This window comes from Anser brachyrhynchus (assembly GCF_964034855.1).
Source record: "Anser brachyrhynchus genome assembly, chromosome: 4".
Taxonomy (NCBI): domain Eukaryota; kingdom Metazoa; phylum Chordata; class Aves; order Anseriformes; family Anatidae; genus Anser; species Anser brachyrhynchus.
Window position 1 is genome coordinate 41,173,951 of NC_137698.1, and position 27,964 is coordinate 41,201,914.

Consider the following 27,964-nt stretch of genomic DNA (forward strand, 5'->3'; position numbering starts at 1 on the left):
GTAGATAACTTTGTTGGGAGCAAGCAGCATTTGCACCGATTGTCATGAGTTGATGCTTTAAACAGCTGTAGACAGCCATGGCCTTTTGCATAAACCCCTGCTGGTTTGCAGATTTGAATGATGTTCTTCATCAATATTTCTCTACTCTACTTTGTGACAGTAAGAAACTTACTGAGTAGTAAAAAGCATATTTACTTCCTTAATGTGAACAACCAGTGACAACCACAAAATCATTTTGACATTTGGAGAGTTGTTAACATGCTCACATTCTCTTTAGCATCTTGAACATGCTAATTACAAATTTCATTACGGGGGGAAAAAGCAGTAAGCTCAAAGCTTGAATCCTGCTGCATTTTCTTCTCACTGCATGATCACATTAGAATGATGAATTTTGGATAAAATAAGGTACTGGCTTATGGCACTTGAGAGCACTACTACATTTAGGAAATAACAGTCTTGCTAAAAATTACACAAAACTACTTTTCGTAGAACGAAGTCACTGACATTCAGGTAGCAAATGGCATGATGGTTCTCAGAGCCAGAGGTAACGAGCACCTTTCATCAGCTACACACAAAGCGGTGATATCTCAGTGAAACAGGAGCGGTAAGACCTGGCACTGGACACACGCACGCCCCAGCCTTTACGCACAAAGCACTGGACAGAAGCACAGACTCAACTCCTGAACTCCCAGCATGCTGCACCACTACTGCAGATAAAGCCTCTGCCAAAAAAAGTCCTGCATTTCCCCATATTCTGCCAGGCACTCCCTAAACAGGACATATTTTTCCTCTGTGCAGTTGCCCAAAAGAAGCTGTAACTGAACACCACACCATTAAGTCATCAGTTCATAGCAACACTCGTAGATGGTGCTTTCTGTGAACATGTGGAAGGCCACCCTAAAACAGATGAAACTGGTAATCTTAACACATGCTACAGAAATTTCCCTCAGTAGGACAGCTATTTATATGAAAGCTTCCTTATCAAAAGTACTTCTTCCTACATACGCATGTGACCATATATATGTGGGGGGGTGAGTGTATATATTTTATATGTATATATATGGAAAGCTGACTTCTTTCTGCCATACATTCAATATACATAAAAATATCTTCCCTAGATTAAAACACTAGAGAAAAAGCTATAGCATGATGCAGCTTTTTAAGCCAAGAGACAGACATGCACAGAACTACGCTGTTACCACAGGGTCACCACTGCTCCAGCGAGGCAAGGTCCGGAGGGCACAAACTGAAGGAACTGACGTAGCTCAACGAACAGCCTTCCAAGCACATTGGCCCTTCTTGGGGCCTAAAGCTAGAAGAGCCCGCTCAAATTCCCTTGTGCTCACCTCCAGGAATGGCAAGTTGAAGTTAGTGATTCTGCTTCAGACCTGAGAAGCCCTGCATGGCTCTGGGAAGGTACAACCGCTCAGCTTTGCTCACTGAGAACAGCCATTAAATTAAAGCATATACATGAGTGTCCCTACCCCTCACTTGGGCAGGTGGCACTGTAAGGCAAACAAGACCAAACATAAAACAAGACTCAGTCCTCTATTTGAAACTGGGTGCTTTTTTGAAGCAGAGTTTTGACAGTCTCCTACTAACATAGCTAGTAAGATATGTCTCCCCTTCAGATGCAAGCCATTACTTCTAACAAATAACCACGGAGAAAACAACATTTTAATGCTGCATCATTAAATGAAGGCCCAATACCAGCTCCAGTGCTGCCTGTGTGCCATCGCAGCTGGACTCGAGCCTGTGCAGGAAATCTTGTGCTCCCTCTCTTTTTTAAATCCAGCTTTACTACATATCCAGTATATAGAGCTGGCTGTTATTTCTTCTAATCTGCTAATTGCCACAGACTGTGATGATCTATTTATATCTTCAGAAATATTCTGAAAAAGCACAAAATACTCATCATAGGATTTAGAGGCCAGAAGTAATCAATCATTTGGCAGATACTGTATTTTTCTGCAGTCAGCAAATTACATTGCTGTTTCCCATTTAAAAAAAGAGTCACAGTTCATGTGGAGAAAAATGATGAACTGAATAACAAAATCTTTGTTTCTAAATCTGACAGAAGTGAACTGTAACCAGTCTGCAGATTTTTAATAGTTTTGTCTGCATGTGGTAGGCATGCACATTTTCTTGATACCTGTTTCTAGAGGACTCGTCTTTGGAGGGGCTATTGCTTTCATTCTGAAAGAATGCATCTCAGCCTTGCAAAGCGGTAAACCATGATCAGACTGCAATCCAACACAGACACAGAGCTGGCTGTGAGTCAACCCATCCTGAAGCACCTCCACTGAGGGCAAAAGCCCCCGAGAGGTCACCCGAGCTGCTCTGGCACACCAGTGGAGCAGCCTCCCACCTCCTTTGCCCACACTGTTACAAGCCATTCAGCTTGTCCTCTGCTAAGCATATGTGACAAGACCTTATTCCTTCTGCTTCAAGCTACCTTGGTAAGTAATAAGTTGCACAGTCAGGTGCTGGCACCCGAGCATGACATCAGGGCAAGCACCCTTCCCTTCCACCCCTGAAGAGGGAGGGGAGGATTTGTTACGCAGAAGGGATCACTCCTCGGCAGCTGCGCTGCTCGAGCCTTCCTGAACTTATGGGTTATGAAACAAGCAAAATGTGAGTTACTAAGATTGCCATCATGAGCATTTCTTTGCTTTTTCTTAGTTCCTCCCTCAGAAGGGCCTGCTAGTTGTCTTACTCTTTCTGTCACTTTTAATTGGTATCTGCCAAACTTCTCCACTCACAGGAGTGGCAAACACTTGACTTTAATGAGGAAGCCATTAAAGTCAAACCTGATGTTCATAAGGTTTGTAAGATAAATAGCACTAGTATCTACTTAACTGGCAGCAGCTTCATATCCACTATCCAGACAGAAAGAGGTCTGGTATCCCATTTTATATACTATCGTTTTCTTTTTTTAGTAACAATAAGGTTACAGTGAACACTTGTAGAGCTTGTCAATGAGAGAAGAACTGCGAGAGAATAGGGCCTCTAAGGAGGTCAGCAGTTCAAAACTCACCTAAAGCACACGACACAGGTAACTGGTAGGCTGCTGCCATTGCTCATGTGGACTGGCTCCTACTCTAGAGGAGATAGGACGTGTAAGAGACAAAACATGCACAACTGAAACGAGCATAAAGACAACTATTTTGAAGATGCAAAAGGCACAGAATACTGATGCATTTCTATTACTGAAGCTTTAATTAAAGCTATACCTCTCACACCATAGGGCTTAAGAATTACCTATTGACTTTTCATCCTCAGAAACAGTCTTAGCAGCTTAATTGCTAACATGAAAAAAATGGACATTAGAGTTCTGAGCCATTTTGTCCAAACGAGATAATATAAATGCTAACGCAAAATATGCCTCTCTACCAACAACTCTTCAAAGCTCAAAGGTGATTAATGCAGCTACATTTCACATTGGTGTTGTCAAGATCCTTCTGCACATATCCTAGCAAAGATGAGATTTTAAAAGTATGTATTATTTACTCTGAAAGCAAAGGGCCTTTGCACATGACAAGATGAGGTCTTTGCCTAGGAGCTGGTTTTGATAGCAGAAATCAGAGAGTCCTTCTCACTTTTTGTTCCACACTCATTAGCACTGTCAGAAATAGCGGTAGGTGAGAAGTCATATTATTCTCCCCCTCCTCCCTTGGGAGGACAGTGATTCTTATGATTGACTGACATGATCCATTTTCCAGATCTATTAAATTTCCTCTTGCTTTATAAAATGCATTTTTTAACGTTATATCATCTCCACTGCACTGTGATGTTACTCATCTCTCTTCCACAATTCAGCCCTTTCTTGTCTATTTCATCTATATAAGAGGAAAAAAATCCTTATTAATCCACACAAGGTTTGTTTATTTATAATTAATTTGGATATGCATTCCTACATGTACTGCATCTGGCCAGGATGGAGTTGACTTGCTTCACAGCAAGCCCCACGGTACTGTGTTTTGGGTTTGTGCCTAAAAGTACTGGTACCATGGCATTATTGTGGCTGTTACTGAACAGTGCTCACAGAGCACCAAGGCTTCCTCTTTTTCCCACTCTACCCCCTCCCACACCAAGTCAGCTGGGGGTGAAAAGCGCTGGAAGAGGACACAGGTGGGGAAGGTGACCTGAACTGACCAAAGGCACATCCCAAACCATCTAACGTCATGCTGAAATACAAATTGGGATAGAAGACAGCGGGGTGCTCCTCCAGGGGTAAGAGAAGGAGACAGTGAGCAGGCAGCTGCTTGGGTGCTTAGCTGCTGACGGGGTCAACCCACAACGCCATCCTTTCTTCCTAAATTTCAGCTCGAAAATTGTTCCTGTCCTATATACAACATGAAACTGAGGAATTGGGGTTCTCTAACCACCAGCACCATGCATTTCTTCATTAAATATACATTCCTCCATTCATAAACCCAAATCTAACAAATACCAGTGTATGGCACTATAGAAGGTTAGGCAGAACTTCATTAATTTACATAATCTGGATGAAGGAGGCAGAGATTCCACTCGTTATATTTTCAGTCTAGAGCCGCGACGTTTTCAGGTGTGATATTCATAGAAGTTAAGGTAATAATTTCCCTCTGGTAGGCAGAAGGGATTATTGGGCACTTCATGACAAGAAGCCAAAAGTTAATGGTTCTCCCCTCATTCCACATCAGGAATTATCCATAGAAGCATCCAGTCTACCATATGACCCATCTCTCCTCACCTTTGGTGACAGCAATGGTGCTCACTAGTTCCAACAGAGACCTGGAACACAACGAGTTCAAGGCTTGCACAGCAGAATCTGTGTGGAAATGTGGTTTTTTTTTTTTGGTCTGCTTTTCATCATAACCCAAACTGATCCTTAATCACCATCACCAGAATTAATAACTAAGTTTTTCCATGTGTTCCTCTTGTACCTCTCTGCGTCAGTGTGCTGCTGCCTGGGAAAATTTGCTTCAGACCCACAGGCACCAAAGCAACATATGAGGAATTTTTAAAAGGGAAAAAAAGGAGACTAAAGAATAAGAATTACTTCAGATTATAAAGCTATAACTCAGCACCTGAAGATATCGTACCTTTTGCAGTGTTCAGCCATTTGCATTGGCAATAGTAACAACTGACAAAGTCCACCAAGACCACAGAATTGCTTCTGGTGGAAAAAAAAAACCTGAAGATTATCGATAGTGACACAGGTTTTTGGTTCTGAGGCATGGCTTCTACCTCTGAGTTTGATTGCCTAGTATTTACCCTGCTGTGATTATTACACAAGGCAAGCTTTATGGAGATGCTTTTACTACAGTGAAAGGATTTTTAGAAGATAAGGTATGAAAAAAACACTTGATTCGGAAAAGTAGTTTGACAATTCTTGGCTTTGTGATCATCAGATGGCAGAGTAAGTCATCCTTGTCAGGTTCTTCATAACAAAAACAAGGTCATTTAAAAGGAAAAATGCCATTCTAATGTTATCTGCACAATCATATACACAATTAGAAACTATATTTTAAACTGTATCAAGATCAATGGCAAAACTAACAGAGTATAGGAAAGAAAGTTCACAACCATCTGCTGATACGTGGTTTGATAGATTCTTGGGGACTCTTAAGGAGAAATCTCGCTAGATACTACAGCACATATCCATTATACAGCACATATCCATTAAGCTCTAAACCCGTTTCCAACTCAATTTTGGGGAAATTCCTTAAGTTCACACAATATATGCATTCAATCTAGCAAACTAATTCTTCCCCCCAGTCGAAATGTTTTTATTTTTCCCTTTATGATCTCAAGCAATCTGCAATCATTTGTCTGAGAAAATTATTCAACTCAACTTAAAAAAAAAAAGTCTCTCTCCTTCTCATTTGGGCTTTCTCACATCTGACTGCTGCCAGATGTTACAGGTAGAGGCAGACAGAACATGCCATCTGCACTGCTGCATGTCTCAGGCATAGCCAAACAGGCTCTTGGCTTCATCTGAACATTAATGGCCGGTGGCAGCACAGCAGGTGCAGTGGAGGACCAGTGGGAAATGCAGTGAGAAGCCCAAAATGGGCACAGCACTTACGTGCCAGACGAAAACCAGAGTTATAAAACAAAACAAAGTATCCCCATGCACTACGCCTTGAAAAAATTTAAAATTTTTGAGAATACTGTTTCAATGGTGACTTTCATTCCCAAACACTATATAATTTTAAAAGGAAACTATCTTAAAGAACTGTCCTAACCAACCATATTTCAAAGTAGGAAATCAGAAACAATTAAGATATTTATAAACTGAAGTGTATTTTAATAGCTTGCTTGATATGTTGCAAAAAGGTCAAACAGTATACATGTCAGCTTCATCTATATAATTGTCAGGTAACAAGAGACACATATATACCTATATACATACCGAAGTACAGACTTACTCCTTCGTTGGTTTTAAAATCAGAGTTATCAGATATAAAGGGCAATAGCACATTATTTGCTACTCCTACACAGTTTACACACGAGTGCACTGGACCCTATCCCTGAATTCTTCCAACACCATGAAAAAACAAAAGCTGGGCTGTCTAATCGCAAGCAACACAGCAAACATTTCTTCTGAGTTTGTATCACAAGGTGAGAAGTTCAACAAGAGCAAAGTACTTTATTATTGCGGTACTGAAGTTAATTTCTGTTATTTCTATTCTTCAGTTCCTCTGTAACTAATGCAATTCGTTACTTTCCTTTGCAAGAGTTTCTACCGCTCTGGGATTTGCACTGAATTATTTCACAAGATTAGAGAAACAGCTAGAAACTTCGTTTACTCTCACTCAAGTTTGCTCCAAGATTTTTTTCAGTGTAAGATGTCCAATACATATGGTAAATCACATCTGAACTTTGACATATCGCTGAAGCTTTTTCGTGATACCCTGTCAGTATACTAGTAACTAATGTGAATTAAGTGTCTTTAGAGACTAACTAAAGCTAATCCCACAGAAAGGTTCTGTTAAATGCCCAAGTTGGTTCACCATCTCTGTACTGATATGGAGGAAACCCAACTAATTTGATTGGTATGGTAACTTTACCAGCAATTGAACCAGTATCTGCTCATATCACATAGGCAAAACAGTTGGTTAGGTTTATTTTGTTTGTTTATAGATAACTGTAATTAGTTTCCTTTAAAGCCTGAAGTCACCGTACCTCCCTATCTGGTCTCCAACATGAGTAGTATTTGTCATAGCTGTAAGAAAATAAGTTGACAGCAGAGCCATATTTCTGAGGGTCTTTGTATGCCCACAAACCTAAAACAATAGTAATGTGGAGGGGCAGAACACCACACAAACAAAGCAAACACGATTAGGTAAATCTGACAATGAAAGCGATGTGTGATCGTTTCTGCTCATTAAAAATTTAATGACTACCACTGCTTCTTAGTCCATAAATTCAGTTCAGGTCTCTCTCTGCACACTGGAAAAATTCTACTTCAGGTTACAAACTTCCTGCTGCTTCATGGGGCTAGGGAAGAGATCCCATTGCTGCGCAGGCTGCCTGTGGGTACTTGGGAACTTTTCTGATGAGCAGCTAGACTTGTACACCCATTTCAGCTCTTACCACAACCACCTTCAGACCAATCGCTGGGACAGGTCAGCAGCGTAAAACTCAGTGTAAAACTACCTAGTTTGCTTGGTTTGCTGAAGGGAACAGGAAGATGATGCCATACTGCATCTATCCTGCCTTGCCTGACTGTGTTGTCAATAAGCACAGTGTTACCAGGCAGGAGGACACGCTTGTTTCTGCAGGTCAGATTGACCCAACTGGGGTGCAGGACCCTAGGATTTCATTGCAATAGCTAAAGGGTTTTGTAGTAGTTGTTTGCTTCCACCATTCAGGATTTAGTTTAAGCCCTGACCAACACCTTAAATTACATTCCATGTTCCACTGCATCTGCCAAGTGCAAATAAGGGCTGGCATTAGCCAGAAAGGTAGGGTTTGTTTCCCAGTTACAGGACATCCTAAATGCTCTCCAACCTGAAGAAAGCAAACCTCTGGCTTCTTGTCTGTTTGTAACTCAAACAAAATCAAAACAAACTAAAAAAAGCCACTCATGCTTCCAACTGCTTTAAATATTTAATTTACTAGACTAAGGCTTTAGTTGCCTAGGCGCCTGTTCTTTCTTAACATCTAATTGGGTAGCACACAAATTGAGAGGACAAATTGTTAATTCTTTAATTCACACAATTAGCTCTACTCATGCCAATAACCCCATTAGAGCCAATGGAAGCATTCCTCCCAGGAAAGGTTTGCAAGCTAGTTCATGTTTTTTCTTATTTACTTTTCTTTTAGGCAGAGAAGGGTGAAACAACAGAGTAAGTTCATTAACTTCAAAATAGCTCCATAGGGTGTCAGTGGTACGAAGCTGATCCATTGTTTAACATTACATTTTCTGACGCTTTCCTTTATTATCCTTTGAATAATTAAAGCCCTTGAATGCCTGTACCATTAAACAACTAACTTTTATCTCATTTGTTGCTCCAATAGTTGAAAGGCCAAACACAATATGAGCTATATGTAGTTTTGAAGAAACTGTTCATTTCCTTCTGTTAAATGACACCCACAAATCCTGTCAACATAGACCCTTACAGCCAACATTACTGAACAGCAGCTTCTACAGAACATACATACAGTATTAATAGTCACAGCTGAGTTCAGTAGCAAAAAACCACTGCTATTAATCATAATCTGATACTAAATTAAGGGATATTAAGCTCTTAAAAATTTAAGATTTTTAACTTAACCACATTCACTCCATTTCTTCCCACATGCTCAACTTATAGGATCCTTTTAATTTACCAGAAGTAGAGGTAATAATTTTCCTCAGATCGAATCAATAGTAAGGCAGGTATCAGTTATCTTACAAAGAGAATTGTTGGGCACAAATACAAAACAGGAATTGGCTCTTACCAGTGAACAGGGTCAAATAGGAACTGTATTACTCCTTCCTTCTTCCCTAGAAAGCCTTATAGTCCATATATCATCATTAAAAAGGGTACCAAAAATATCATCCCATGACTTTTTTATATGATTAAAGAAAGTATCACATAAGCATTATTCATTCAAAAACTGTCTCATTTTCAAAAGCCTAGGGCTAAAGGGAGATACAGATGGGAGGAAGTTAGCAGCACAATCTACAGAGAGGAACTTGTCATGTAAAGCACGATTTCAAAGGAAATAGAGAATAGAGGAAAAAGCATTCTGCACTTCCTCCACTGCTAAATGTAAGCTAGAACACAGCTATTTAAATGTATTTACTACTATTTATATGGACATGTATGCTAGTTACAGCTGTAAATTAGTTTCCAAATCAAGCTGCTTTGTAGGACCATACTTCCCCTTGAAAAAAAGGGAACAGAAGTTTCCAGTATTGCATTTTCTGTCTTCTAATGATTTATTTAAACAGTACAAGTTACTGGATCTTTTTTCTGTGTGTTAGTTATAAATATTCTTTAACAATTTGTTTTATGGATTTATGAACTGTTGCAACATCGTTGAATATTTATCACAGCAGCAAGGATGTAGCTTTTGAAAACAGAGCTACATGACACCTTGACCATAACAGTAGCACATTAATCATGCCATCCTTCCAAGTTCAATGCATCCAAACATAGCCTAGAAAGAACCTAAAAACAGTAGGAACCAACGTTGAAAAGTAATATTTCAGAGTAAAATATTCCATACATAAGATGCATTTCACTATTACAACTCTGAGAGATCAATCCCCTATTGCTGGCAGAGAAGAGACTATCACAAAATGTTGAAGATCCATGGCAATTGTTTTTTGCAGAATGATGAAGAAAAATAAGGATTCTTTTGTTGTCCTCTTCAACGCCATCCATTCCAGCCACACCAAAAACACTTAAACTCTGGTTTGCATGGGCCTCCACGCACTGGCCTCTTGTTCACGAGGCTGGAGAGGAAACAAGCCTCCCATGATCTTAAACTTTTTCCTCTTCCACATGAGCCTGAAACTACAAAGAGATCACCCTAACCAGAGAAGGGTTTCCCCCTCCATGTACTACCATAGATGGTTTCTTAAAACGCTGAGGCCCCGACATTTCATGCTGTTATCTTCTTGGTGAGATCCAGCCCCAGAGCTCCGGGTCCAAGCCTGAACCCAACTCAGAGACCCACCCACCTGCATCGTGACCTCGAATTGCTGGCGGCTCTCCGAAAGCGCTTTCCGATAACATTTCACTGATGCTATTAAATCATTCAGATAGATTATAGTAAATGCTGTGAAATAACAGTAAAGCAAACTTGTGATACCCATACATACAGAAGAAAAAAAAAAAAAGGAAAAGCTGGAGTTATTCACTCAGGAGGAAAACCAGCCTCTGTTGTGGCTTTTTGACCACTCCACTGTGTATCGCAGCAGGGCTGCCGGCATTAAATGCCGAGAGCAGACTGATAGTATCTGAAGCCTGTAATAGCTTTCACTGTGCTCAAAACAGTTAAATGCTAGCACTCTTAAGTAACCCTGTACTAAATAGCTTCCTTGCACAGTTTTCTTCTTCTCTTGACCCTGAAAGTTAATTGTGGTGTCACTTTTCTAATACCAGTGCATTCTTACTCCATGGTGTATTAAAAAAACTTCACACAAGCAAAACTGTTCCATATCTTTTAAGTATGACGAGGGTACTGGATGTTGTGAGAGTAAATTTAAAATGTAACTGCACAACTGAAAACCAGGTATCATGGCACAGACAAAGCTCCCCTCCACCCGCTTCCAATGCCATGGTCAGGAGAGACCCTGTCCGGCTGTGCAGAAGAGGCTGCAGCCTGCATGTTATCAGCAAGCATCAGAAGAGCTGCTTGGCACGGTCTGCCCACGTTCATACACCAGAAAACACCAACCCTAAGACTCAAAACGCTGCTGCCTTCTGTTGTGGCTCCAACACTTTCCAGTCATCTGAGTTTTAAGATTACATTTTATTGCTCAGCTCCCCTTGATAGACCAGGGCAGCTACAGACTACAGAGTGCCTTAAGGGCAGAGCTTTCCCCTCAAAAGCATTAGATCCTTTATATCCTTTACTGTTTTTGGCAATGCACAACATGGCAACTTGAAGCACGTTACCCACTGGAATATAGCACAGCAGAGCAGCACGAGGTAGAATTCCCTCACAGGGGCACTGAAATAGCTGTGCTGAAGAAGGAAGCGGGCAGTAGGAGATTAAATACACACTCCAGTTTCCAAGGAAAGCATGTTAATGTGGGGAGGGGGGGAATAGTTAAAAAAAAATAAGAGAAAAATGTATCTATTATAAAAATGTTGCTTAAGTGCTGCTAGGGGAAGATCAGCAAGACCTGTGGTGATGTGCTGGCTAAATGCCGGTCATGCAAGCTGAAACCGCCCAAGAGCAGCTTTCAGTGACATATCCAATTTCAGCGTTTACAATGCATGAACTATTAAACTCAACCAGTATGACTCTTCACGGCAGCCGTTTTCAGAGCTATGTGCTGACTAACACTTTAATACAGAAAACTATTTTGTTTGCTTTTCAGAACTTACTTCTCAAGGAAAGTGCTAGCTTGTAGTACAGGCCAACTGAGATTCTGATGGCAAGAAGAAAATAACCCCAAACAAACTCAGCCTACATCAAGATTGCTAGTGACCAGCTGTCTGCAGACCAACGTGGCTCCTTTTTTGTGGTGTCTTCTTTGAGAAATAGGGACAGCAATGTTAATAATTAAAACTAGCAAATGCAGTTTGACTTTTTTTTTTTTAAATACAGAATCCAAGTTGTCTCAACAATGAACAGTGACATTATTAAGGGGCCAAGATTAAGAATAAATATTCGTCTGTCTAAATAAACGTTTACTTAAATACTTCAGGCTTTGTGCATGCCTTTAACAAAATAATTGTATTGTTATTTTGATTTACACCTTGTAGCGTTACAGATCTATCATAGGTTAAAGGCAAGCTAAAAGCACTGCTCAAATAAATGTGACCTTGACTACAGCTGCTGTCAGAGTGAGGGTCCAGGTCCCTCAGGACCATGGTGTCAGCCCAAACTGGACAGGAGGCTAACAGGAGGAGAAAAGGAGAAATCACCATTCATCCCCTGTACCCTTCGCATTCAGTACATACTTTTTCAGTTAAGTGGTGGTGTTCTATTGTCTCAGCCACCTACCCCAATCCCATGTAACAACTGTTCTTCCAGAAGATATTTTAAGGATAAAATGGTGCTAAAACTAACTTAACTTCTCACCAGCTTAACTTCTCACCAGCAACCTAGACAACAACTATAGTGGAAAGAAAGGGAAAACAACAGCAGAGAACAGCAAAGTTCATTCTCTTGGTTCAGTTTTCAGTCTTTCTACGTCATTTGATGCATTGGCAAGAATTGCAAGAAGGTATTACAGACACTGAATTTTATGCAAGAAGGTATTACAGACACTGAATTTTAAGTTACACATTGATACAAACTGTTTGCCACATCTGGGGAACCAGGTTGCAGTCCCACTAGCATTTTACTGCACTTGTGTTAACCACACAAGGTTAAATGTTCAATCCGTGTGGAATTTAACGGCAGAAGCACAACAGATTTCAACAGGGTCCGTATTCCTCTTAGAGGATAGACATTGCATGAGCGTAACCATGAACACGTAGAAGAGCAAGGCCTAGATTCCACCCCCTTTTTTTTTAAAAAAAAAAAAAAGCTACATTGGTACCATCATTACTGGTTAAGATTGGAAGTGTGATTTCCTCAGATGGTCAAATTGGTTTAAGCATGGTCTCTGTGACCAAGTCTGTTTACCCTTTTTTGGGTGGCATTGTTTTCAGCTGTATCAGCACCTTGTGTAGGTCACTGGGCCATTATACAAGCACTAGCAACACTATTAGGAATGCAGATAGGGAAAGCACACAGTTTGTGGGCAAGACTTCACAGTCTTTACATCCAGATTTTAACAAGGTTCCTAATATTCTTGTTATCCAAAAACCTATTTGCACATTGGATGTATGTAAGTCCAAGACAAAAATGCAGAAAGTCTAGCATTATTGATCTGCTCAGCTATGGTGCAGAGTACTCCCAAACCCCCACAAAAGTCACAGAATTATTCAAGTCCTGTACAGACAGCACAGTACTGAAAATGGCCCTTCATTTGGCCCTATATACGCAGAAATATTTAGCAGCCGTTTCTTAATGGATGGTTCCGTGACTCGCGTAAGGATTAACTGGGTTTTAATTCTGAGAAGGAATGGAACTAAGCACGAGTAAGGATGAGGAAGAGCCACCAGGACCGGCACAACAAGTCCTTCCCCAGAGCACTGCCCTCTAGGCCAAAGGCAGGCCATCCACGTCTTGCTGATTTTTGCTTCAGAAAATTCAGCAATTCTCCTACAGGTTTACTTATTGAGAGACCAAATATTTTCCCAAGCATCTAGCACCGTATTATTTTGTACTTGTCAATATTTAAAAAAAAAAAAAAACTTTTCTATTATCTACAGACCTAAATAAAACATTACTGAGCAGGGAATGCCTTGGGTCCTTTCAAGATAGATTTGGTAGGTTTTCTCTTTGTGCTCCCCCTCCACAGCAGGGATCAGTAATTATCAGCAGCACATTTGTTCTTACTTTACAGCATGTGCTCTGATGAATGAGGAGTTGTGTAAATATATTACATTACCCAAACACCTGCTATGACATTAAGCCTGACAGAAGTTCAACAGTTAGACTCCATCATTATTTAATCCAGCAGACTGATTTCTCTTCCTGCTTCTACCTATCTTACTATGGTAACCTTTAACTTAAATACTTTAGAAATGATTTTTCCCCTATTTACAGTGCATTAAAATCCAGATTTTATATAATCATGTATTTACTCTCAATGTCCTTCAGCTTAATCAAATAAATACTCAAGCGAAATCCTGTATTATTCAAGATGAGGAAACCAGGAGACCACAGTTACATTTCAAATCTCATCAGATTCAGACAGCAAGATAAATTTGAATAAGATCTACAAAACAGAGTGTTACTGTTACCCCGCCCCCTCAGTGGGCAGTGCAGAATTAAACATTCATCTATTCAACTGATGGCCAAAACGACAGCAAGAAAGGAGCAGCAATAATTTATAAAGATTCCCCGTGCATATGCAAAGGCCTTTTCTTCCAAGTTCTTCTGTCACCCCCAGTCTTTTCAGTCCAAACTGCAACCAAGGAAAAAAAAATAGTTGTACTGTCACTATTGTCACTATATGACCATTTTACAAATGTCTGGAACCGTTCCAAGATCTTCCCTCTTTCCAACTTTCAGAAAGCATTACCAGCCAGCAAGCCTCGTCGAGTCTGCTGACACCGAGTAAAGTTACATACAAGTTTGTATGCAGCAGTTTTACATCTCTAAAAGAGAGTCGTATGACTAATACTAACAACTAGAACGTTCTAGCACTTCTGGCATTTGTCTACACCGAGATTAAGGTACTCATGCAGATGGTCCTCACAAAGCAGTAGCACACTGGAGCATCTCCGAGATACTTGGACATCAAGGCACTGATCAGGCAACATGTGACGTTAGCTAATGCCAGCGCTAAAATAACGCCGCTTCATCAAGTGGCACAGATGGAGACACACACTATCGCTGCGCTAGGTGGGTGTGCAGTCACCCTACGGGAAGAACAGACAAATCACTCGGATCCCGTCGTGCCACTCACTCAGCATGGTGGCACCCAGCACTCCTGCTTTCTTCGCGGGTACACGGTAATCACATCTTGTTCGGTCGTGCTGCTAACGAGGATGCCTGCATTTAGCTCGTAACTATTTGGAGTATGAAGCTGAAATTGAAGCTGAAATCAGCATCCACAAACAGAGCATAGAATTCACCCAGTATTTTTATCATCCAATCCATATATTCAGCTACTTGAATGCATTAAAAACAAAAGAGCCTGGAGCGTTAGCATATTTGGCTTTTGTTACAAATAGCTTTTTTTTTTTTTTTTTAAATATCAAAGCTATCTAGTTATACTAACATTTTTTTCCCCTAAAATGTTACTTCATGGGCTTGGAATAAAAAAAGAAGTTAACGTCTGTGCTTCTTAGTGTATTTACCACTGAACCTCCACCAAAAGTCAACCTTTACCCACTTCTGAAAGGTTTCTCTAATTTCTCCTATGGACTGCACATTGGCAAGTCCTCCAATTTGTACAATGAAGCCATGGGATATCTACCCTGTCCAACTGAGAAATACTGTCTTTGACCATATTGTTTATGGAATACAAGAAAGCAAATTCAAGTCCAACTGCATTTATTATGTTCTGCATAAAATCAGAAGACTTAAGGTTCATAGTAATTGCAGAAGGAAGAGTTGTGTTCCCCCCTGCTTTTAATAGAAATAATACATTAAGGCTTTAGGAATGTCATTCCCAGGGAACTGAACCACAGTTTCTTAATTTACTTCAAATACACATCATCACTTAGGATTACTACAGGATATGCCTACCAATTGAAAAAAAAAAATCTTTACTGTTTATGAAAGGTAAACTCTGAATTTTATTCATAGCAAACAATGAGAACTACCATGAAATTGTTAAAAGGTTTGCCAAATTGACTTGTTTGTGAGTGAGAATAAGCATGAAGAAAAGACTGTTTCCCCCCTTTTATGAAAACTGAAAGTCAACCACAAGAGTCTCAGGAGGTGCTCTAAAGAATTATGATTTTGAAAACTTAACTCAGCACAATGTTCAGCTAAAAAAGCAGCCAGAGTATCTTGAGAAGTGTTAATAGACATATCCCTCCCTTGAAATCCTAACCCACACCTTTAAACATCCATAGTAAAAGAGAATTTTACTTCTCTTTTGGGCTTCTCCATGATAAGTATTTAGCATATTTTGGCAGAATTTGTTTTTGCATATAATCACTTATCCTTAATGAGAGGTACACACAAACTTTCTGTAATCTTTCCGCTTAAACACTCTCAGCCAGCCTGGATCCCATCCCTATTGTTGCTGATTCAGCAACATGACTATTCATGCCAAAGGCTAAAACAATTAGATATGAACTTGATGAAATAGCTACACTTTCCATTTACTAAATGTTGTTGAAGTGATTTCATATCTGTGCGTTTGTACAGCAGGTGCCCTGTACATTAGCCCTAGTGTTCTCCTCTGCCACCCTGACTTGTAACCATGAATACAAGGAACAGATTATAACCTTGATAGCCTGATTATCTCTGTTGTCACGCTTCTCCATGGTGCTGTATAATTGTTCCACTGACAAGTAACATTGATGCCTTAATGCCCGCAACAGAATGCATTTCTGCTGAACTGCCTAAACATTAGCTGTTCCACAGAGAGGAAAGAGAGGTCCTGAGGGTCAAAACATAAGGAAGACAAGTTATCAAATACTTAGCAGCAGCAGGCAATAGGCAATGAAGGAACATCATGCATGCAGACCATACACAATGCCTTTCTTTTCAATACCATGTATTAGTTTTATTTCATTGATAAAGGTAGAATTTCATTCCAACTTTGAATACAGCTAAGAAAACAACTCAAGTTTCTCTTCATACAACATTCAGCGATGAGGAGAAAAATACAGCAGGCTTGGAGAAATCACAACAGAACAGAAAAGAAAATCTTCTCATGACAGCAAAAGGCAGGACTGAGGATCCTGCGCTTAGATGTGGAGCATCTTATCGAGGTCAGTTTCTCTCAAACATACGGCAAGGATTTTGGTCTCTGGAAAACCCAGGTGAGGGAAAATTATTTAAAGAATTCAACCTTCTCATGCTAGGTCACGTTAGGTCTGCGTCCATACTCAGAATTCCCAACTACTAATCGTTTCCTCTCAAAAGTATACATAGTACTTCATGCCCTCAAATCCACTTGCAAACAAGGTCCCTGAGCAGGCAAAGATACGGAGCAGGTGCAAAGGTACATACCATGGACCTTTTTGTTTTATCTTTGGAGATGACTTACCTACCATTTCTGCTGTGGAAGCAGTAGATTTTATTTTTTAGTGAAATAGTGATTTGTCTTCAGTGTATAAAACACAGACTTGAAAAGGAAGATATGAATACTGCCAAAGAACATTTCAACACCGAGTAGCATCCAAGAAAACAAAAAGCTTTGGGAACCGAGTGAATTTAGCATTGTTCCTTCTCTTGTCTGCAGAGGTTGTAAGAGGTGAACTGCAGGAAACAGAAATAGAGAAAGAAACAGATGATTTATAATTAAATATGAAGACAAATGAAGAGGTGCATAAAGACATTTGGAATTAAATTCTAATCACTTTGCCATCCATTTAAGCGTTTAAGAAGTGGTGTATCTATAAAAGAAAATGAAAAGCTATGGAAGGCATACCTGACGGGCATCCTTGTAGAACAATCCAGGTTATTATCCCAATGCTTCTTCAGAGAAACAACAGTTACCTGCAGTTCAATTAGTAGACTAAGAGATATTCAGCCAAGACCAAAAGCAACAGAATGGTGTTCAGTCTGCCGGAATAAGAAAATAGAAGTGTGATTGCCAGATTGAGTAGGCTGGCAAGTATCTGGTGTTGATGTATGCTGACATCACACAGACCTCCACAGATGACAGAAGAATTCCGAGATCCTTACTTTGACTTTATTTTTACTGCAAAGGGAAGAGTCTTCACAAAGAAACTCTTCCCGTGAGAAAAACAAATCAGGAAAAAAATGAAAGCAAGTAGTTGAGCACTGAGTATAAATAGGTAGAATATTGGAATAGTCATTAAGTTCTGATTAAGTTTAACTTCAAGAAGAAAGTTCTCCCTAAAAACACTTCATATTATGGCCAGATGTTGAATGACAAGAGAAGTATTGTATTTGCTGGATTTTGATGTATTAGTACATCTGTAAATAGATGTATTTGATATAATCTGCACTGTTGGTGAGGTAAGTCATATGACATCTTAACAGTGTTGAACTCCTTGATTACAGCTAGTTTGAGAAGGACCAAGGAGACAAAAATGAAGAAATGGGAAAGCTACTTCGTGGCACTGAACATTAAAGAAAGTATAGCTTGAGTCTTTGATCACACAGAAACAGACATACATCACATATATACACAGAGACCAAGATACTTTAAATCTAGTAGGATATTTTCATGTGTGATCACCAAGTACTAGGTAGCAGAGATGCTAAAAAGATTCTGAAGAAACTTCTGTGTAAGAGAAGCTGCCTTGCTGCAAGGAAAGCACACAGCTGTAATGTACCAGGAGACCAAAGCTCTTTGTGAGCCTATTACAAAAGAGTAGGCTAAGGAGACACTTGCTCTACTCTTCTACACCAGGAGAGCTGTCAGCCGTGAAATAGGGGTGCTAAGGCCCAGACCCACATCGTAATGCTGACCTAAGCTTCTACACAGCCTCTTCCCACAGCCTGCCATGTCACTGCTGCCCCATGGCACAACCAGCACCTCAGCCCCAGTGCTTCACCACGCAGCTTGGTGTCATAAATCCGTGGTTGCTCACAGATCTGGGCCCACACTCAAAGCAGCTGACGTACAAGAAGTACACTCAATTTGGGGCAGACAGCTGGGACAGAGTGCACACCTGGGCAGCACAGCTAGGCCTTGCGAGCATCATCCACCACAGCTCTTGTGTTGTGGACCTACACAGAGAGGGCTTTGCTGAGAGAGCTCTGTATCTGAGGACAGACCCCTAGCGTTTCAGCCATATGCTAGCTTAAACATTTCATACTCCTTTTGTTGAGGCTGAGCCATCCTGCAGAAAGAAACCACACTGCAAAATATTCACCTAACAGCAAAAGCAAACATAACCAAGAAGGAGCAGGATTCTGCAAGTCAGCAAAGGCTCAGGCCTCTTCTCCCAGGGCCAGTTTTGTATTTTCCCCAACTGTCCTTCACTGTGAACATGCACATGAAATTAGAGTTGGAGTTCTTGTTCTGATTTTCTGGTAAAGGAAATGATGACTTTTTTAAACAGCAAAACAAACCAAAATGTGGATTTGCATATCAAAGATGATCTGACATTAAGGAAAAAAATATGGTAATTAATCTCTCTATGAATGAGAAAAGTAGTTTTTTTAGGATAAGGTCAGCAGTATGCTATTTATATGTTCAAGCTTATAAAGCAAGAGAACAACACAAGCACCCAACACTGGTGAGTAATAAGGACAACTGGAAAAAAAGTATTTTCAGAAGTCCTCCCAGATCTCTTGCAGGTGTCTGATGCTCCAAAGAACAACAAAAATCAGGATGCTTGAAAGAGGAAGATGTTTCCAAATCTCAGGAAAAAAAGTGCTTTTTTAGCAGTCTTTTAAGCTCAGGCATCTGGTTGTATTGACGTCAAAGAAGGAAGAGAAAAATTTAAATAAAAAAAAAAAAGTCCCACACTTCCTATCTTTTCCTACAAAATGAGCTCTGCCCAAAGGCTGTCAGTGAAAAATTGAGATACCACTTCAAGGAGAATCTTCCAAGTACCTGAATCATCATTGCAGTATAACTTCATCTGAACTTGGTTACTTTACAGTCTCCTGGAAGAGCAAAGAAGCACATCAGATGCCTCACTCTGGACCTTTTTGACTGATGAAGAAAGGTCTCAGCTATAATGTTAAACTGTTCTTTCAAGCATTCAAGACAGCCTTACAGGAAACACACAAACAGGAACTTGTAGCAGCGATTTATTAGGAAAAACACACATTTTAACAAGTCCACACTTACACTGACCTACAAGTTCATTTAGAACCACCTTGATCAAGTACCCACAACGAAAAACTGCACTTTGTATAGCTAGCCAATACAACTGTGTCAAAGATCCTGACGACTGATTACAAGTAGCATATTTTATTCGTTTGTTCCTGTTGGTTAAAGAACAGAATGCAAAGTATTGTGAATTTTTCAGAAAAAAACATATTCCTATACTTCTGGAGCTTACATTCCTCTTTAATGCCGCTGCTGCTTCTACACTTCAATATTTTCCTTACAGCCATTAATTAGCACACCAAAGTGTAGCAAAATTGACAGGTAAATTATCCTTTAAGAGCATTAAAACCCATTTTCCAGATAAACAATTATATTAAAATATGTTAAAGCAATGATTTTTGCTGTACTAGGTCATGAAAAATATTTCTAAAAATCCACACTGGCAATTTGCATTCCACCTTAAGTTGTTTGTAATTTTTTTTCACATAATATACCTTTTAGAGTAATAGCCTCTTTGCCTCCCTCCCCATATGCTGCCCTTTTCACTCCAGCAGTACCAAAAGCATCAGCTGCTGCCTGTACCTGACAGGAATAGCTGTCCTTTATCAGGTTCTCTCCTGTGATTATTCACTCCTCCCTCCCCCTCATCTGGCACCCAAGGCAAGCCTGCATTAGGATGCCAAGATCCTTCTTTACAGAGTTGGGCTTTATACCCATGCAAACACTCATTCGGATCTGTGGTAAAAAAGTGTACACATACAGCACGCATCTACTTCATTTTGCCTTGAATGCCAAGATAAAAATAATAAAAGCATATATTGGGAAGTTGTTAGACTTCCCAAATTAACAGTCATGATATTCCTACAAAGTGGTAACGAAAGCAGAACAGATTTTCTTTAAAACCTATAAAGCATGATAATTTAGCCTGCATACAGCTCTTTTCCACTCCTAAACTTTTAGGTACACAATATAGCATGTGTGAAAGCTAGTTTGATTATTTCTACATTGCACTGTACCTTAAAAAGGGGAAATATGACCAAGCTCTGCCAGGATCTAAACCAAGCATGCCAGTTACAGGTACTGAATAAAGTTATTGTTAAATCGAGGAAGCAATTTCAAGTGCCTTAGCTTTCAGCTTCCCGATTTAAAACTACAGTTTCAAAAAAGAAATAGAAAAATAAGCCAGCTCCCACATATCACCAACCCTTAAGTTCCTTCAAAACAGGGCAGACAAAAGTCCTCACATGTCTGGAAACCAAAGGAACATCACTAACACAGCTTCAGAGGTACTCTGTTACCCATTATAGCTGGAGCTGCTATGTCAAAGACACGTAAAATTGCAGTAAATCGACAGGTGCCCATTGAAACACACTCATGCAACATTCTGGACAGTTGGATGTGTCACAAACACACCCTTACCAAACATCTCTCTAGGGAACCCCATTAAATGGGCATCTGTCCAGGATCTTCTCTTTCCAGATGTATTTTACAGGAGCGTGCTATCTAACCTGCCTATTACGAGAGGATCCAAGCAAGTCAGTAGAAGCCCTGCATAGTGAGATGTCTTTTTTGTTTTGTTTTCATTACACCAAGGGGAAAGCAGAGTTTAAATGAAAAAGAGTTGCTAAATAACATAGATAAATATAGGACCATTAAACAGAAGAAAAAATGATACTGACAATAAGTGACCACTACATGCACACATACCTAGCTGGGCCAGATGATGTTACCACAGAAAACAACAAATTTAGCGTCTCAAAGTCCCCTCTTGAAATTGTTCCACAGAACAATGTTTACAAAGGGAAAAAAAAAAAGACTAACTTAACAGTTAGGAAGACAGAACTACTGTAGCTATGACTACAGGCTGCTGCTGCATCTTGCAATATATTTTAAAAAAAAAAAAAAACCAACTCAGTTCTTCACCTTACAGATTTTATTTGCATAGGAGGAATATTTCCCTATAGCTTAGCTTACTGACTGGCAATCTAGAGGGTTGAGCAGCATTGCAACTTATGTGCTGGGCTAAAAATCTTTCACCAGGGTTCTCCATGAGCATTACACAAGATGTCCAGGTGCCTCACCCAGAGGGTCTGACCAGACTCCAGCTATTTAGATGCAGGCTTTGCAATCAATATGCCTTGTCACAACACCTATGTCTCCTCTCTAGATTTAACTTGACATTTACACCTACCTTCTTTGTGAAAGAATGCAGTACACACACGAATTAATCATTTCTACTGTTCTCAAATTGCTTTCTGAGATCCAATACACACAGCTTCTTTGCTGCTCTGTTGTGTTGTGAATAACTCAGAGTAACTAAGAAAAAGCCTCTCTTAAGGCTAGTTCATACACTGGACAACTGACCAAAAACCAGTACCTTCTCCCCTCTTTCGAATCTCTTCCAGACAACTGCAGCCACAAATGACATCCAGCTCCACAACACTGCTCTATACATTGGAATCCATGCTGCAAATACAGAGCAATCAATGCAAGCACTTATTTGGTGTAGTAATAAATGAAGAATAAGGGGTGAACAATTTGCCACGCAGAACTACACACAAGTATTTCCAGTATAAACAAACAGCTAACACTGAGTTGTATGCAGGTTTAGGTTCAGTTGACATTATGCTTTTATCTTTCAGGGACTAAAGTTGTCTCCGATAAGATTATGGCTCTGCAACATTATTAAGCAGGACACTGACAGAAACCATGTAGCTTTCAACAAGTATTTATTCTATCCATTCATCCCTTCCATCAGAGGATGTAATTTCAGTCTACTTCAGACAGTATTCCGAATTGGAAAAATACTCATTTCATAAATAGCCCAATGGCCTGCTCCTTTCCATCCACAGTCTTAGAGAATATCAAAAATATCCAGTGTATTCGTAATGCACATGTAGTTACCTGACTTGAAAGCACTTGAGCTATGCTGTTGGAGAACTACAAAGGGACTTTGAATTCTGTCTGTAAAGAAGCATTCTTTGATACCACCCTAACAAACTTTCTGGAAGACAGGAGGGCCCATACAGTTACTGCTTCTTTTTCTTCCAGCATTCTTAATTTATGGTGTATTAGTACCATAACATAGGACCATAACTTGGAGACAAACGTGGACCATCTGCACAGTGCAAAGATTAAATCATTTGCATTTGTTTCTTAGATGACTTTCGTATTCAGAGATCGACAAAATAAAGCTAGTTTCAAAAAAAAAAAAAAAAGTTGTTCACAATATAGTCACAGTTTGTCTTTTCCACCTGCACACATTGGGATAGAGGGGGAATATAAGAAAAACCCTGATGTCAGGTCCCAAAAACCCAATCAGGCCCAGAATTCATTCATTCTCATGTGTAGTTTAGGAAGAGAGAAGAGTTGAGAGATATTGAAGCCTTTTCCTATGAGAATAAACTCTGCCTCACCTGAAAAGTAAACAAATAGCAAAGTCCCTTTGATGAGGGAATAACATGTTGCAAGACTCTAAAGACAAACATAAAAACACACAGCTTCACAACTACCAATCCAATCCCAAGTGCACTTCCACGTCCCACAGACTGAGCTTTTCAGGAAGAACATAGTACTGCATGTGAGCTTCTGCTGTACCAAAAAGAAGAGTTAAAATATTAGAGCTGAAGGCTCTTCATGTCTATCTGACCTGATAGCTGCCTGCCTTCTCACTAGCCACACCAAGTACTCCCACAGTGACAAAACAAGTCCCAGAAAAGGCATTTCTGTGGAAGCAAAGAAAAAGAAACAACAGTATTTCCAAACTCAATTTTATCCAGCATTCATATTTATTAATTGTCACCTTATTTCCAGTAAGGCTAGAAGTGTTTTGTATTTTCTATGAGTACAGTTCCTTATGTGTGCCCAGCATCAGGCTGAACTCCAGCCTCAGGCCACTCACACATGAATTTGTAGGGCAGGGTCTTTTTAAACAAAAAAGTTTAACAAAAAAGCTGCTCTGTCTGAGCAACTCCCCAATCTTCAGTCATGAAGTTAGTCCTCTCATGTCAAGTATGTATGCAAAAACATTGAAATCCGGAGGTTTATTTCTTTTCTCCATAATCAATAAAAGCTTTTCTTCTTTAGTCTCCTCTTTTTATTGAGGCCATTGTGTACAGAAGTGCTCGGTGCACCATTTAGTAGAAGCTGAAGAGCTGTATGGAAAGTCTAAATAAGCCCAAACAATTGCCATAAATAATTGAGAAATTAAGTCAGCTCCTCCCACCCCCCCCCCCCCAGTCATGTTACTGGGGGCTGTGAGAAGGAAAAATGAAAGAAGAGAGGAAAAACATATGTATCTGCATCAGATAAAACCTACTAAATGAGCTTTTCCCTGTATTTTTTTAATGTGAGTTGTTTATTTTTTCAGAATCCAAAACAAGCTCAGTCTTTGAAGGTAACTCAAAATTTCAGTAAGTTCTAAGACAGTTTTTAAACACGGTAATTTTAACACCTTCATGATGCTTGTAGTCAGCTTACTGTGGAGATATTAATTTTAAGTCAAAAAATACTTTACGTGCAGCAAAACAATCACTTCAGACCCCTGAGTGTCCTAGTCCTTACCATGCAGGAGTGCTTTGTGCCCAGTTCTGGGCCTCTTTCATTCCCACAGTCCTTCTTGCAACAGCTCAAACAGCCACTTATGAGGCAGCTGATAATTGCCCAAGTAGCTGGTTTATTCAGGCGAATAAAGCTTGAGGGTACTTCATGCAGAAGCATTCAGCAGCCATCCCGTAACATACTGTGGTCCTTACTGACAAGCTCTGGTAAATTTAACTCCAAAAGTTTAGCATTGATAAACCTCAGCTCCCACACCCTCCCTGTTGTTCATCTACCACAGAAAAGAACAACTGAAAAGCTTCACTTCAGACTCCAGCTTCCTTGCATGAGCCAGCCTAATTGATAGTTTAAAATAATCCTCCAGACGTTGTAATGAAGCAGATACATTACAACTTCTCTTCATTATGCTCTGGAGAGCAGATCGACAAAAGGAATCAAGTGGGAAGGCTAATGTTAGCCTCTCCAGCAAGACTCTCCAGGGCTCACCAGTTAGCAGCCACAGTCAGAAGTATTTCTTGCAGCCAAAACGAGAAAATTGTTCTGATTAACATGGAATTCTAGTTGTCAAATTTTATTTTATTTTAATAATAACAAAAACAAACATACATGAGAGTTCTGCATGCAAAAGAGGCAAGCCCCATCCCCAAAGACCTGAGCATAGTTGATTTCCAAAAGCGAATTATAAAGGAGACACAAACAGCTATGGTAGGATGCTTCTCAATCTGCTAAAAACCATTTCCCTTCTCTTTAAGTCATTCTCAATTTAAGCAAAGAATACTTTCACTACCCTTCCGACAGCATGAAGAACCAAAATAGGATGTGTGACTAAATAAAGAGCATGGAGTTTTACTGGTATCAACATACTATCCAGCTCAGAGGAACCTGAAACTCAGTCAATTCCCTGCTTGATCCAAGTACTTTACACCGCCAAACTCCAGTTCAGCTGCATACTGCTTCTTCTCCAAAGGATTTAAGACACCTGGGCTTGAATTAGCCACAGGGAAATCTGCCTAATAAACATGGCTTCCTCCTAGGTTGTACTTGCATCAGAGCATCTTTGCACCATGTTTAAGTCCCACTTAAGTCTGTACAACACATAGAGTTGGCCACTAGACATACATACAGCCTAGCCATGCTAGTGTACGGGCCCCATGAATTCAGCAGCAGCATGGCGCTACAGTGATATATTGCCTCTACTCTGATCGCGTTCATGTAGCATTTTACGTCACCTTTACCAGAGATTAAATAGTGAAGAGCAAGAGGAAGCCTCAAACCAAGTTCCTCTGTTCTTCAGCTGAGTGAAGGAACAAGTAAGTTGGGAAAGACAGTAAGAGAATTCACTCGTGCTGCTCCACCATTCTGCAAGCAGGTTTTGTAGGTGACAAGTTATATCTGCAAAGGGGAGTGAGAGGTGAAGAAATGACTACTCAATTCAAGTTCTTCTCATGCAACTTGACCCGCTACTGGAGTTTATCATCAGTTTCAATGAACTGGAAAAAAAACCTTTGAAATCCTACCACAAATTTTTTCTGCCTGCTCGTGAAACGATAGACAGAAAACAGTTAAGTCAGATAGAAAAATACCATAAAGGCTTTTCCTGTTGTCTTATAGGAAGGTCTTGGAGACACAGAAAAAGTTAACAGCATCTTAAGAGAAGTCATTTCCAGCTTCTTCATTTATTGCATGTAGTTTCCAAAAACCTAGGAATTAACCTTTCAGAAATCTTGCCACTGATTGTGGAAGACTGAGAAGCAGAACTTATGAGGGACTGCATCTGACCTTGACTTTACTCCTTGCAATGCAGACTTTCATTTCATCTCTACAGATGGTCTTGATTAATTCTTTTAGAATTAACCACCAAATTACCATTTCTAAATCACTTCTGCTATGGTGAAGAGGTGCACACCAGCTAAGACGTGGTATCACACTGCTAAACGCATTGGCTGCCTTTCCCATTTGACACCCCCACTTGAAATGCAAAGCAAGCTTCAAATGGCAGAATCACATCTCTACAGAGATCTCCTCGCACATCTACAGATCCAGCAAGGGAGGCTGACAAAGATATTTATGCCCTTGCTCTTCCATGGAGCTTTTTCCAGTAATCACAGCTGTGCACATCAGGACTTGGCAGGTTTCTACCTGAAGACACCGTATGTAGACATGAAACAGCCATCAGATTTTGAAGTACAAAGTCTCTCTTATCAAGACCCTACGCAAGGTAGAATTTTAAATTAAGCTTCGCTTATGCAAATTGCTTACATCTTTCATAGATAGAATCAGACAATAAGCAAGCACAGTAAGATACAGTAGCATCGAGTGAAGTACTTCACTTCAAGGGAGAAAGTTGATTCAGGAGCCAGATAACACTTCAGTGAAGCAACTGCTGTCACAGCGGAGCTGGCAATCCCTTCTGTAGCACTTCTCTCTTGGTGTGCACAAAAAAGTGTTCCCGTTAAGCTTGTCCTTAGAAATATAAATTAAAACATTCCAGGAATCTTATTTTCCAAGCAGCATAATAAACAATGTTATTTCTTTGTTAGAAGTCACTTTAATGTAAATTCCAGCCTCTCTTTTGACAATTCAACGACAACTCAAGAGTTAAACTTATTAATAGACCTGATGGCCTTTATTCAAAAGTAGTTGTTTTCATGAAACTTGGTTTGAGTAAAATTATTACTTGCTCCTACAAAGTCCAAGATAATTAATGTAATTTCCGCCAGATGTAATAGGAACAGTTTCAATTACCCTACTTTTCAATTATTCTCCATAATATCCTTTATTTTAGAAAGACTAGAGTGTCTTTATTAATAAAGTGTTAAACTGATAATGATGACTGGGGAAGTCAGGGGAAAGAGGGGAGGAACTGTCTACACAGGAAAAATTGTATCATATATTATTTACCCTAGTTCACTCAAACTCCAAAGAAAAGGAAAAGACAGAATAAGTGACTTAATGTGAAGGTCTGAATTGGACACACAGATGAGTTATAAGGATTAAGGTCAAAGGATAGATAAAGGACATAAATCTGCTCAACGTCCATTAAGATGCAGATGTTTTATTTAAAGACACTCCTAATTCAGACCAACTTCAAAAAGTCATCTGCGAGACCAGTACTGCCAAATTTCTACTAAAGCGAGCTCCCTCTGAATCGCTGCACAAGACTTAAGGTCGTGGCACAAGAAATGTAATTACAGAAAGCTCCTTTTTGATGAGGTGCTCAGATCCCATTTTGAAGTGCTATAAATGGAGAGGTGGGATGGAAAACTCTACACAATATATCAATCCTTTACAGTTGAAGTTACTATTTACTGAAACAACTTCCTTACCTGACATACTGCCTGATTTACCACGTATTCACATCCACGCATCTGCGTTGTGCCTGCATGAGCAATGTCATGCTCTGTTCTGCATGCAAGGAGCTCTCTGAACAAAGGTAACACAAAGAACGCAAACGCATTCTGGCGGTGTCCTGCTTATTTTAGTGAAGGCCTTTCCAACCATTAGGTGCTAGAAGGCGGTAGGGCTTTTTAATCTTAAAAAAGATAAAAGTAAGAGGTGTCTGTACTTCCAGTTCTGCTATTAAAAGTGCTCTCCAGGGCTCTACAAGCTGTGAAGTACACATTTGTTTATTCTGTAAAAACTTTCTCGTTGTGAATGTTTTCGCATTCACAAAAATACAGGGGTTTAATATGCAAAGATCACTATGCATTGTTATTTTTTTTCCTTTTATTTCATCAAATCTTCCCTTTCAAT

At 39.8% G+C, this 27,964-nt stretch overlaps 1 protein-coding gene across 12 annotated transcripts in view; it reads right to left on the reverse strand.

Annotated features, from left to right (window-relative positions):
• LOC308194891 (uncharacterized protein) overlaps positions 1 to 27,964 on the reverse strand; it is a 709,819-nt gene that overhangs the window by 668,295 nt on the left and 13,560 nt on the right. For 2 of the 12 annotated variants that reach the window (XR_013951014.1, XR_013951019.1), the window contains exons 2-3: positions 17,327 to 17,460; positions 16,943 to 17,154 (exon numbers count right to left, since the gene is read on the reverse strand). The exons of the other annotated variants lie outside the window; for them this stretch is intronic. The gene's annotated coding sequence lies outside the window, so the exon portion shown is untranslated. The remainder of the gene's footprint in view (positions 1 to 16,942; positions 17,155 to 17,326; positions 17,461 to 27,964) is intronic. 12 annotated transcript variants of the gene reach the window in all.